This window comes from Dama dama, chromosome 23 (genome assembly GCF_033118175.1).
Source record: "Dama dama isolate Ldn47 chromosome 23, ASM3311817v1, whole genome shotgun sequence".
NCBI classification, from domain to species: Eukaryota; Metazoa; Chordata; class Mammalia; order Artiodactyla; family Cervidae; genus Dama; species Dama dama.
This window is the reverse complement of record NC_083703.1, coordinates 77,863,829-77,876,043: the sequence shown is the minus strand read 5'-3', so window position 1 is coordinate 77,876,043 and position 12,215 is coordinate 77,863,829. Positions and strand designations below refer to the sequence as shown.

The following is a 12,215-nucleotide window of genomic DNA, read 5'->3' as shown; positions in this document are numbered from 1 at the left end:
AGCAAAAGAGGGGTGGGATCTTCCTTTAGATTTAAAATGTTGCTGTGTGACACTCAAGCTATTAAGTCTCCGCTAGTAACAGTTATTAGTACTTAGTAGCTGGATTTAGTTGTCTGTTGGCTGGAAAAGAAGAACCCAATTTTCCCATGTGTTTCTAACATTTGAAACAAGAATTTTGCGCAGATGGACAGTGTGTCTGCCGTCTACTGTGTGAGGGGTGAGGACGTGTCCCTGGCCATCTTGACTCAGGATTTGCACTCCCTGCCGTGGTCCCGACCACCAGCAGGCACCACCCAGGTGTCTGTGCCAGGAGCCAGGTCGTTCTTGGGACCAGAGCAGACGTCACAGGCTGACTGCTTGGAGGAAGTTGGGTTCACAGCAGGCCACCTTCCAGAAAAGGCTGCCAGACTTTCTGCTGAAGGTCCTCATGGGTCGGTCCTCTGGAGTGAGCTGCTGCCTCAAGCTCCCCTGAAAGGGGGCCGGGCCAGGGACATCTGTGGGCTCCTCACCCTCAGTCAGCTCACAACGGGTAGAGGAGGGGAGCTTCTGAAACTGCTTCAGAACTCCGCCGGGACGCCCCGAAGCAGATTCAGGGCCAAGTCTATAAGTGCGGTGACCTCCAGGCAGGAAAGTGGAGACTCCGCACCTGGTACCTTGGTGGCTACGGGGAACTGGGCCTAGAACTTCGGGACTCACCTGGGACCTCCTGTGACAACCTCCAGTCTTTGGTCTGTGGTTACGTCCCACAGTCGTGCGGTTTGCTCCTCGTCTTGACTGGTGCATTCACAGGTGGTCTCAAGCTTAAGGCCTACACGTAGGGCAGAGAGGAAGTGCTCTTTTGAGGTGCAGAGAGCACTTTAGCGGGCCCCGCCCCACGGCCTTGTGGGGAGGGCAGCGCCCTTGAGCTCCTCTGCTGAGATCACTCTGGGGCCCCTGGGTGGGGGTGGGTGGGGGGCACCGGCGCCCAGCTGTGTCCGGCTGTGGAGCAGCAGCAAGGGTGGTGTCGGGTCAGCCCCGGCCCTGCCGAGGGCCCGCCCCTCTGGCTGGCGGCCAGCCAGTCCCCGCTGGCCTCTTGCCCTTCCCACCCCCTCACCCGCGTGGCCAAGTAGACACTCGGTCCTCGGCCCTTCCCTGGCCTGCACCTGCTCCACAGAACCCTGCGAAGGACTCAGTCTTGACGTCAAGGATTCGAGCAGAGAATGTTCTGAGGAAGGGCAGCTTGTGAGAGCATCTCTGCTTTCCATTTGAGAGGAGGAAGAGGCTAGGGTGGGCTGTGTGGGCCGCACGTGGCTCTGGGCTATGGGGGTGACAACTGGATGTACCCCCAAAGGCCTCCTCCTGGGGGCTCCATGAAGTTACCTGCTGCCGGCACAGTGGCTTCAGGCAGCCTTGCAAGAAGGGAGGACTTAGCACGCAGCGCCAGCCTCACAGGCACTGGAAGGCGCTGGAAGGCACTGGCCACGTCTGGGGGGCTCTGGTGTGGGTCTGACGTGCTGGGAATGTGGGCTCGGTGAATGCCAGATTTTTTTTTAAGTATAGTTGATTTACAGTATTATGTTAATTTTAGACGTAATTTTTCTGATACAGATTTTTATGCGAGATCTCCCAACAGTGTGTCAGACACATTTTTTTCATTCCTGCGTAGAACAGGAGCACAATCGCAGCTCACTGGCCGCAGTTGAGGCCTCAGGACGTAAAGCTCTATCAACTGCAGTACCTTCTCCCCAGATTGTCATCTTGGTGGCCTTTGGCCCCTGGGAGGCCTGCCCCCTACCCAGGGGCATGTGATGGGTCCTCAGAGCGTGGGCAGGACCCCTGTGGCCCAGGTGGAAGGTGCCGAGTAACAGGGTGGCCGCAGGGTCCCCAGGAAACAGACCCACATTTCATTGAGTCTGAGATCCTGTCCTTTGTGAGATGCACCATTATTTTATGCACTACCAAGAAAAAAACGCTGCCAGTTATAAAGGCATGATGCCACTGATTTAAGGAATGTCCCAGTTCCAAAAATGTTATGATGTTAAAAAGTGAACATTTTAGGTTTGACGGGAAGTAGAGTGTCTTGTCTGCAAGGTATTGACGGTTCAGTGGTAGAACTCTTGCCTCCCACAAGGGAGACGCAAGTTCAAGGCCCAGCCAAAGTATGTACTTGGAACTTCCCAGGTGGTGCTGGTGGTAAAGAACCCACTTGCCAAGGCAGGAGACGCTGGAGACTTGGGTTTGATCCCTGGGTCGGGACGATCGCCTGGAGGAGGGCATGGCAACCCACGCCAGTGTTCTTGCCTGGAGAATCCCACGGACGGAGGAGCCTGGCGGGCTAAGTCCACAGGTCGCAGAGTCGGAAACAGCTGAAGCGACTTAGCACAAGAGGCACAGCGTACCTTATCCGAGGTGATAAGCACAGAGGTGGCGGCCACCCCAGCAGTGAAGGACAGAGACCACACCAGCTCCCTTGCTAAAAAATTACCCTGCCCCTTACACTAGTGATGACAAATCTGGGCTGGAGGCCCCATTTTTATTTTCACCAAAGACAGACTATACAGGAACCTAGACAGTGCTTCAAACAGTAACAGGGGACAGCACGGAAGGTGAGGTTCCCTCTGGCTCCCGACCCAGCCCCTCAAGGCGAGGCCCGGAGCACGGCTCGTCCTTCCGAGGTCAAGCATGCATACGCAAGCCGTGACCCACTCCCCATCTCCCTCCCTATGTTTGCTTTATTTTTTTCCCGGTTAGCATAACTGGGCATGTGGCCTCCAGCCCACTCTTCCCCCAGACACGTCTTTCACCAGCAGGGCCTTTCAAGGCCCCTGGACAGCTGCTGAGCGCCCAGTACGCCGCGTGCCACCCCGGGACCAGGGCCTCACTGGAGACCTGAGGTCATCCCCGCCGTTCCGCCCGGCCCAGCAGCCTCAGTGCAAAGGTGAGTGCGCCCCGCCGAGGGGATGCCTAGGACCAGACTTCTCTGGCCAAGGACATGGACAGTTTTAACCTTGTCATTTTCAAACTGCCTCCAAACGAAGAAGTACCAAACTCACCTTCCCACCAACAGCGCAGGATGGTTCCTTCCATTCCCTTCCCTCTATCTGTGCTCAGACGTCCTTGCCCGCCCATCCTTGGGCTGAATTGTGGTATTTCATGGCTTCCGGTGCATTTCCTCATGTGTGACGCTGAGTACCTTTTCTCAAGCTGAGAGGCCCTTTTATCCCTCTCAATTACCTCATCTTTGTTCCTTTTCCCTCCCGATTTGTGAGAGTGCCTCACACACAGGCATCCTCGCCGTCTGAGACGGTCATCTGAAGCATAAACAGATGGCTCTTGTGTGGCTTGGCGGCGGGGGCAGCCGATCGATGGGTGGCCGTCCTCATCAGCCACCGCGGGCCCTTGTGATGCAAGGAGCTCGGATCAGAAACCCTTCCCGGTGGTCCGCGGGGCACGTTTTCCGTCCCTCCTCGAGGCCTGTCCGCCTCAGGGTCGAGTGGGAGGAAGACAGGCAGGTGGCCGGCCTGGTGGCTTCCAGACACCGCACGGGGCCGGGCTGGGTGACGCTGGCCTGCGTTCCGTGCTCTGACCCACCTCGCCCGGGGGCTTCAAGACGCGTAGACCGTGCGCCAGCCCGCCGGCCCCCAGGTTGCCACTTCAGAAACCTCTTGCTTCCCCAAGCCAGTTCTCATGTCCCCACCCCCCTGCCCCAAGTGCCACCTCCCTGGGCTCTCTGCCCATCACCCCCAGGCGAAACGCGGCCACCTCATGCCCGTCTGGTGCCCTGGCCTCGGACTCGCTTCCTCGTCTCCATGGGGCGGGCTCCCACCACAAGCAGCACGGAACGCGCCCCGGAGAGAGCCCGGGCCCCTCTAGATCAGCCACTCCGGGCTGGCTGTCCTCATTTAGCCGATGCTGTTCTGTTCCTGGCAAGAAGTATTCACGCCTAACACGCTGACTTACTGGGTTACTGACTCCTCCTTCCCTCTCTGGAAACGCATCATGCAGGTGGGTGCTCACCTGGCTGGCTCATCCCCATCTCTGCCTCCAGCGCCGAAAGCGGTCCCCGGGACACCCTGAGGTTTCCGCGAGCTCAGGAATCCTTCTCCAGAGCGGGGCCTCGCCTTCCTCTCCAGGCCCAGGACAGTGATGAGGGCCGGGTCCCGGCGACTCCTCCGAGAACTCGCGGAGTGAAGGAGGGGCTGTGGGCTAACTGGGCGGGCGAACAGAGGGACCGGCCCAGTGAGGAGTCTGCCAGCTCCAGGTAAAGCTGGTGAAGACACGGGTGGGTGAGCGGAGGAGAGGCCCGCGTGTCAGCTCTCTGTCCGCAGATCTCAGCACACAACCTGGAGTCTCAGCACAGAATCAGGCCACCTATGGCTGTGTGGCTCTGGGCAGAGCCCTTGGCCTCTCTACATCCTCCTCGCGGGACTGTGCTGAGCATTACGTAACGTTTTACGTGCCGTGAGATGTTCACGGTCCTCGGCACACGACAAGCCCTTTAAGCCACTGTGAAATCACCCTGTTGCTCCAGAGACAAACTCTCCAGGTCTGCAGGCCCCAGGGCTCCAGGTTGGGGCTCAGGGCCGCGCCCCCGCTCTGGGCCAGCAGAGGGCGCTCGCGAGCTGCAGACGGCGGCCTGGAGGGCGGGGCAGGAAGGACCACTTCTCAGCGGCCTCGCAGGCATCTGGGCGTGTGCATTTGGCGCGCGTTCACCCCCAGCCCCACACCTGGAGGACCAGCGCACCTGCGCTACCAGCCCACTGTTACTGAGGACGAACCTAGGACCCAGAAGGCGTGCCCAAGGTCGCCCAGCCCGGGTGTTCGCGGTGGGGTCCTGCAGCGATGCCAAGGCAGCCTCTGGCTTCAGGGGTCACAAACTCAAAGGCTTCAAGGGGCTGACGTTACAAGCTGGGAAATTGACCTTCTTGCCTCTGGAATGAGAGCTCAGGATGGCCATATCTTTCCGTCTTTTGAGAAAGAAGCCAGACATCAAGATTTAGTAAAATATCTCAGCTTTCATGGTGTCAATGGATTAAAGGCTTTTAACATTTTAATCACCTTACCACCTCTGAGCTACCTTTTAACCCTCCCTTGGAGAAAGGCATTTTGAGACAAAACCATGTCTCCTCCTGTCTTCACCAGCCCACCCCCTCCCCCTCCCCCAGGCCTCAGATTACAGGTCACCACCTCCCCCTGGGTTAGGAACCAAACCCTATCCCTGAGCTTTCCTCATTGGTTTGTGCATTCATTTGTTCAACAAACATTGATTGAGCTCTTTCTCTATACGGGAGTCACAGCAGAGGACGAAGCAAACTAAACTCCGCCGCCTTTGGAGCTGAGGGTGGAATTGAGACAAAACAGACGGGGTGAATTTACAAAGTCGTTTCAAAGTATTAAGCGCATACCTGAAACACCCCAGCAAGAGAACAAGATGGGAAGGCCACCCTGGGCAGGGAGGGCCTTTCTGCGGAGGTAACTTCTTCAAATGTGTGGAAGAAGTTCCATGCCCAGAACTCGGCAGGGTGGACAGGTCTGAGTGAAGAGAAGCACAGAGCAAGGGCCCTGGGGTGGGAAGAGGCATGTCACGTAGTCAGGGAAGCGTTCTGGGTGCCTAGCACATAGCAGACACTCTGCACCGATGGATCAGTGGGCACATGGGTGTGCTGCACCACGCCCCGGGCTGGGCACCAGGGCGGGCAACGCTTGATGAGTGAGTGGATGAGCAGACCCAGGATTCGCCCGAATCCAGCTGCTTCTGTCCTGGTTTCAGCGTCTCCCCACACTCCAGCCTCATATTCAGCCTGGCTGGGAATTGTCCAGGGCCATCTCTGGCTGGAGAGACCCTGTGCAGTCCCAGATGTCCTTTCCCAATCTGGCTTGAGCCCCCTTTTCTGCAGCCTAGAAACTGTCCAGAGTCCACGTGGCTGGTCCAGGAGTGGGGTTGGGGAGGGAAATGAGCCGGTATCTGACTTCCCTGGGTCGAGTTTTGGCAGGAGGTTCTGGGAACATCAGGCCTGTCCCCAGAGGAAGACAGTGATCTGGGGGCTACACTTCTGTAGCCCCCATCCCACCTTTGCCCTGGGCTGGGGTCCAGCCTAGACGAAATGCGGTCTTTCGGCCATCCAGTCATGAGCAGCACACAGAGAATGGACATCTGTCTGTCTGTCTTGCTCATCCGACAGCTACGTGAAAGTCTTCGAAGGTCTCCTTTGTGCCAGGCACGGGGAATGCAGAAATGGACAGAAAAGTCTCTGCTGTCATTCCAGCTATGGGAGACAGAGAGTAAAGAAATGATGAATCAACAAGATAAGTTCACAATCAGGGCAATAAGAACAGGACTGTGAGGGAATCCCCTGGTGGGCCGGTGGTTGAGAATCCACCTGCCAATGCAGGGGACGCGGGTTGGATCCCTGGTGTAGGAGGAGCCCACATGCCATGGGGCAGTTAAGCCCAGGCGCCAGAGCTTGTGCTCCGCCACGAGAGAAGCCACCCCAGGGATCAGCCTGTGCCCCGCAACTAGAGAGCAGCCTCTGCTTGCTGCAATTAGAGAAAGCCCGGACACAGCAGCCAAGACCCAACACAGCCAAAAATAAACAATCTTTTTAGAAAAAAAAGAACAGTACAGTGAGCTGACGTGGTAGAAAGGAGGAAGGGTGGGAACTGCTTTAGATGGGTGGTCGAGACGACCTCTAAGGAATGACATCTGAGCTAAGTGCTCATCGGAGAAAGAGTGGGTAGCGGGAACAGCAGGTGCAAAGGTCCTGAGGCAGGCGTGAGCTTGGTGGGACCGAGGAGCAGCAAGGAAGTCGGTGCAGCTGGATGCGAGTATGCGAGGGTACTGGTGGTAGGAGAGAGCAGTGGGATGGAGGCAGCCCCCCAGGCCCTTGAGGGCCGCTGTGGCAGGAAGAGTGAGCATGCTCACCTCATGAGGTGACGTGAGGGTTAAGCGGGACAGCGCAAGAAAGTGGCTGAACCACAGTGTGGGCTGTTATTATGCTGTGACTACCAATCACCATCATCGCCCCGGGCCTGGGCCTTGGGACCTTCCCAAGGAGGGCTGTCATCCGTGGCTTGTAGCATAGCAGTCCCCTGTGTTGGCCAGTTGCCCCCACCAGGGCCTGGGGGATGGAATGAACACGGCTGGGCATGAGGTGAGGCTCAGCCAGCTCCAGGGGCAGGAGGGGCCTCCCCGAGGGTCACCCCAGCCTAGAGCAGAGGTCTCCCCTCCCGACAGGCCGTACCCTACCGCCATGCCCCGGCCACCCACAGTCTGGGGGCCTCTGCACCAGCCCCAGTCCGCACCCTGTCCCCTCGGGCTGCCCTGAGCTGACAATTCGACCTTCTGAGCCTCAGGCGGGGCCCACCTACCCAGACCTGCTCTGCCCCCGCCCTCAGCCCCCGCGCTGCCTCCCGGCGCCCAGGCCGTGGGTTCTTGGGAACGTGATTATTTTTCTTCCCAGATAATTCAGTCCAGAAGACAGGGCCGGCCACTTCCGGCCGCGCTGTTCTCACTGCGGCTTCCTCACCCTCTCACTCCACAAACTTGACACTGTGGTCAGAGGCCTGAAGCCAGACCCAGGAGCCCCCACGTCTCCCCTGCCCCTGAAAAGCACCCAACTCTGGGAATCTCAGGACCCTCGGCTACCCCTTGCCCACAAGCCCCCGCTGAGGACACGCCTCCCCAGCTGTGGATTCCGGGGAACAGGGCACACGAGAGTCACAGGGCGCCTGCGAACCATAGGGCTCCCTGGAGTTCCCAGGTAACCCAGGGACACGTCAGCGTCCTCTCTTCAGGTTCATTCATTCAGCAAGTGTGTAATGAGCATCTGCTCATTGTTGGGCTTCCCTGGCGGCTCAGGCTGGTAAAGAATCTGCCTGCAGTGCGGGAGACCTGGGTTCCATCCCTGCGTTGGGTCGGTCCCCTGGAGAAGGGAACGGCTCCCCACTCCAGTGTTCTGGCCTGGAGAATCCCATGGACTGTATGGTCCCTGGGGTGGCCAAGAGCCAGGCGCGGCTGAGTGATTTGCACTTTTCACACATGCCGAGTGTCAGCTGGCCTTCCCAGGTGGCTCTAACGGTTAAAAAAACAAAAAACCCGCCTGCCAATGCAGGAGCCCTAAGAGATGTGAGGCTGAGCCCTGCGCTGGGAAGAGCCCCTGGAGAAGGGAATGGCAACCCACTCCAGTAGTCTTGTCTGTAAAACCCTATGGACGGAGGAGCCTGGCAGGGTCCATGGGGTCACACGGAGTCAGACACGACCGAGCAACTCAGCTCAGCACTGCACCGTGTGCCAGGCACTGCCCTGGGCCCGGGGGCCACAGCAGGGAATAAATTAGGCAGAAACACCTGCCCTCATGAAACTGACCTTCTGCATGCGGTTAAGGTGGAACAATAAACAAGGGAAAATTCAATTATGTAGAATATGGGCTGGTGATAAATTCTATGAAGGACACGAAAGAAGAAGAGGGGGTGCTGGTGATAGGAGTCAGTCAGGGAAGGCCTGAAATTCAAGAAGGTGCCATTTGAATACAGGCCTGAAAAAGGTACGGAAGTAAGTCTTGTAGGCACCTGGGAGAAGAGTCTTTCTGGTGGAGGAAACAGCCGCTGCAAAGGCCCTGAGGCTGGAGCATGCTTTATTGATTGGAGAAACCGCCAGGAGTCCAGTGTGGCTGGAAGAGAGTGGGTGAGGGGGTGGAGGGGGGTTTGAGCTCCAGGAGAGAAGGCAAGGAGCGTGCAGGGCCGTGGCGAGAGTCCCCTTCCCCCGAGGCAGGCAGAAGCTGTGTGGAGGAGGAACGGGCGGGACCCAGGTGTTCACAGAGTCCCTGCAGGCCGCGGGGACAAGGGTGGAACAGGGCACTGGAGAGGAGATGGAAGCAGACCCCCGTTGGGGAGGTGGCGAGGAGAGGAGGAGACCCCCAACCCAGGTGCTCCGCGGAGAGCAAGCGAGAAGCGGGCAGACGCGGACAGCGTGTCACTGATCAGGGGATGTGCGCTTTTTCCCATTGTCCGCCTCTCGGATCTTTTTCCTCCCCTTTCAGATTCACTGAGATGTGGAATGTTTCAGACAACGGGGCTCGCGGGGCTCGCTCCAGGGGTGGATGTGGGGTTTGGGAGTGGAGGACCCAGGAGGCCCCCAGGCCTGGTCCGAGCCCAGGAAATGGCCTTTTCCTGCCCCCGGGGAAGGCTCAGGAGCAGCCAGGTTGGTGGGGGGCGTCCAGGGGTGGGTGTGAGTGTTAGGCCGTGGTCCGCCTGAGACCCTCAGACGGAGGGATGGAGGAGGCTGGCAGGTCCACAGATGAGCAGGGAGCCGCCTCGGGACAGCCGGAGGTGTGGGGCCCTGAAGTGGAGTCTAAGGCCTGCGTCTGAGCTCCCCAGGGCGGGGCGGGGGCGGTCAGCATGGACAGACGGAGATGGGGAAGTCTCTGCGGCCTGTCCGCGGCTTTCAAAGCGGGACGAGGTCCCCGTCCTGCAGGTGGAGCCCACCTGGGCGAGGACACCCTTTGCCTTTCAGGGGGCATAGCCTCGTGTGAGGCTCAGAACAGACCCGGGACTGGACCCCGCGTTTCACTCAGCCCTCCGCCGCACAGCCCCGGGGTCTTCTGATGGTAACAGGATAAACCTGAGGCCCAGAGGGCCCGAGGGACTGGCCCCAGATCACGCAGCTCTGAGCCACTCAGTGAGATTCAGCTCTGACCAGCGTGGCCTCGAACCCGTCACACTGCCCTAACTGCCTGCCTCCGGCACCCCCGACGGAGAGGATCGGCTGCTCGACCTGCTGGCCAGGTCCAGTGACTCGGCATGGACTGAATAACTCACAGGGCCTGAGCGCACACCCCCAAGCTCACGTCCTTCCCACCCATCCTCCCGTGTGGTTGGGGCCCCCATTTGACAGATGGGGACACTGAGGCTCCGGGAGATTAAGTTGCTAGCTTGGGGTGAGCCACAAGAGCTGGGACCTGAACCCAGCAGGGTCAGGGTCCAGAGTTTTCCCTCTGTGCCCCCCAGGCAGGAAAAAGAGAGGTGGCCTGGGGATTAAGGATAATAGACACAACTCAGTGGTAAAGAATCCACCTGCCAACACAAGAGATGCAGGTCCAATCCCCGATCCAAGATCCCACAGGCGGAGGGCAACCCGACCCATGTGCCATAACTATGGAGCCGTGCTTTGGAGCCCTGGACCATAGCCACTGAGCCCCACAGCAAGGGGCAGCCCCGCCACTCACCACGACTGGAGAAAGGCCCACGCAGCAGTGAAGACCCGCATGGCCAAAAATAAACAGATAAATCTTTTTTTTTTAATTAAAAACAAAAGAGTAACAGTCAAGATTTGACTCGAGTTTTCTGCATGCTGGGCACATTTATGGGAATACCTCCCCCAGCCCTACGAGGCAAGGACACCTTATCTTACCATTTTATGGAAGAAGAAGTTGAGGTCTAAGTGATTGTCTGAGGGGGTCCACGAGCTGCTGCAGTTCCCGGTGTCCCCACTCCCCCCATCCTTCCTGAAGGCCCCTGAGGTGGCAGGAGAGGCTAGCGATGCTGGGTGACCTCAGGCAGGTTGCTGGCCCGGGAGCCTCAGTGCCCCCAGCCTGACCACGGGCCGTGACTCAGAGCCCTGAGTTCCCCCACCAACCCCACCACAAACCCGGCCCCAGGGGGTGCTCTTACCCCTCCCTCCTCACTTCCAGCCCAAGCCCAGCAGGCTGATGTCCTGGGACATTTATACCCAAGGCCTGTGCTTCCTGCGAAATTATAGCCATGAGACCCTCAGTCCCAGCAGAGCAGGGAGCTGGGGTGAGGCAGGCCCAGGGAGGCAGACTCCAACCCACCAGGCCAGACTGAATCTGCAAGGGCCATGTGTGGGGGTCTCTGCACCTACCACAGCTCTGTTCAGATGAGTCACAAAGCCGTGGCCCTGACCAGACGCCGGGGACAGCCTGAATTCCCGGAGGCCAGCCCAGCCCTGGTGCAGGAGGAGGGCGTGGGCCGCACCCCGGGGCTCAGAGAGAGGTGTCAGTGACCCGAGATACACAGCTGGCTGCCGGGGCTCGAATGGGGGTCTGAGCACCTCAGGATGCTCTGCTCCGTGGCCGGGCCGCAAATCAGTTGCAGCTGCTACAGTCCTGACCCCGGGGGGCGGGGGGCCCTCGAGACGAGTGCAGGGGTCCTGGAATCTGAGGAGCAGCCAGGAATGCCGTGTGTGTGTGTGTGTGTGTGTGTGTGTGTGTGTGTGTGTGAGAATGTAGGGGAAAAAATCCAGAAGGAAACACACCAGTATTTTAACACACCCACTCCAGCCAGTTCTCAGACCAGGGTGACCCCGTCCCTGGACCCTTGGCAACATCTGGACACATTAGGATTGTCGCAGCTGGCGGGGGAGCGGGTGTGACTGGCATCTGACGGGTAGAAGCCATCCCACCATCCTACTGTGGCCAGGACAGCAGCCCCCCATCCCAGACAGTGAGCCAGGCCACAGCGTCCGGGGTAACCAGCTCAGAGAAACTCTGCTCTAGCCTGTGTGGACGTGCTGGGGCGGTGTCTCTCTTTCCTTCAGCTTGTCCTGTTTCCCAGAGAGAAATGGTTGAGAGTACGGGCTCTGCAGCCAGGACTGGGGTTTATATCACATCGCACCAGCTGTGTGCCCCCAGGCAAGTGTCCTTACCTCTCTGAGCGGCAGCTGTGGCCGAGGGAGCATACCTCCAAGGGGCGGAAGATTCGGTGAGATCATATCTATGACCGGGCTGGCTCAGCAGATCCTGAAGTCCGGAGACGTGAATGTTTGTGTCACTAGGAAAAACAATAATAACACGCCCCAGGGGCTGGGCCGCACGTCACATAAAGCCCCTGGGGTCTCCCTCGCCCCACCGGTTGAGGGAGGGATCGGTTTTCATCCCTTATTTGGCAGATGAGGACACTGAGGTTCAGAGAGGTTAAGCAGCTTGTCCAAGGTCACACAGTAAGTTGTCAGAGCGGGGGTCAGAACTGTCAGTTCGGAACCTCACTTCCACCACGGGGTCCCTCACTGCCTCGAACATCAAGCCAAGGGATCTTTTCAGCTGGGTTTTCCCAGCTGTCTTCTCTAAAACGTGGGATGACTAAGCCATCGTTGGAATTCAGATCGCTGCTAAAAATGCCAGGTGCCCCTTGGTGCCCAGCCACCACCCTTCTGCCCGGGCCCTAGACCCTGCTTTATGGTAGATCCCAAGAGAAGGGCCAAATCCCTGGGAATTTCATGC

General features: G+C 58.6%; 1 long non-coding RNA gene across 2 annotated transcripts; it reads right to left on the bottom strand.

Annotated features, from left to right (window-relative positions):
- Window positions 1-5,319: 5,319 nt before the first annotated feature.
- Window positions 5,320-11,767, bottom strand: LOC133045207 (uncharacterized). Of its 2 annotated transcripts, none has more exons than XR_009690146.1 (3): window positions 11,642-11,767; window positions 8,548-8,648; window positions 5,320-6,245 (listed from the first exon to the last, which is right to left on the bottom strand). It is a non-coding gene; the product is annotated as an uncharacterized LOC133045207 (long non-coding RNA). The 2 variants fall into 2 exon arrangements; XR_009690145.1 differs by lacking the exon at window positions 5,320-6,245 and adding an exon at window positions 6,966-7,097.
- Window positions 11,768-12,215: the final 448 nt, after the last annotated feature.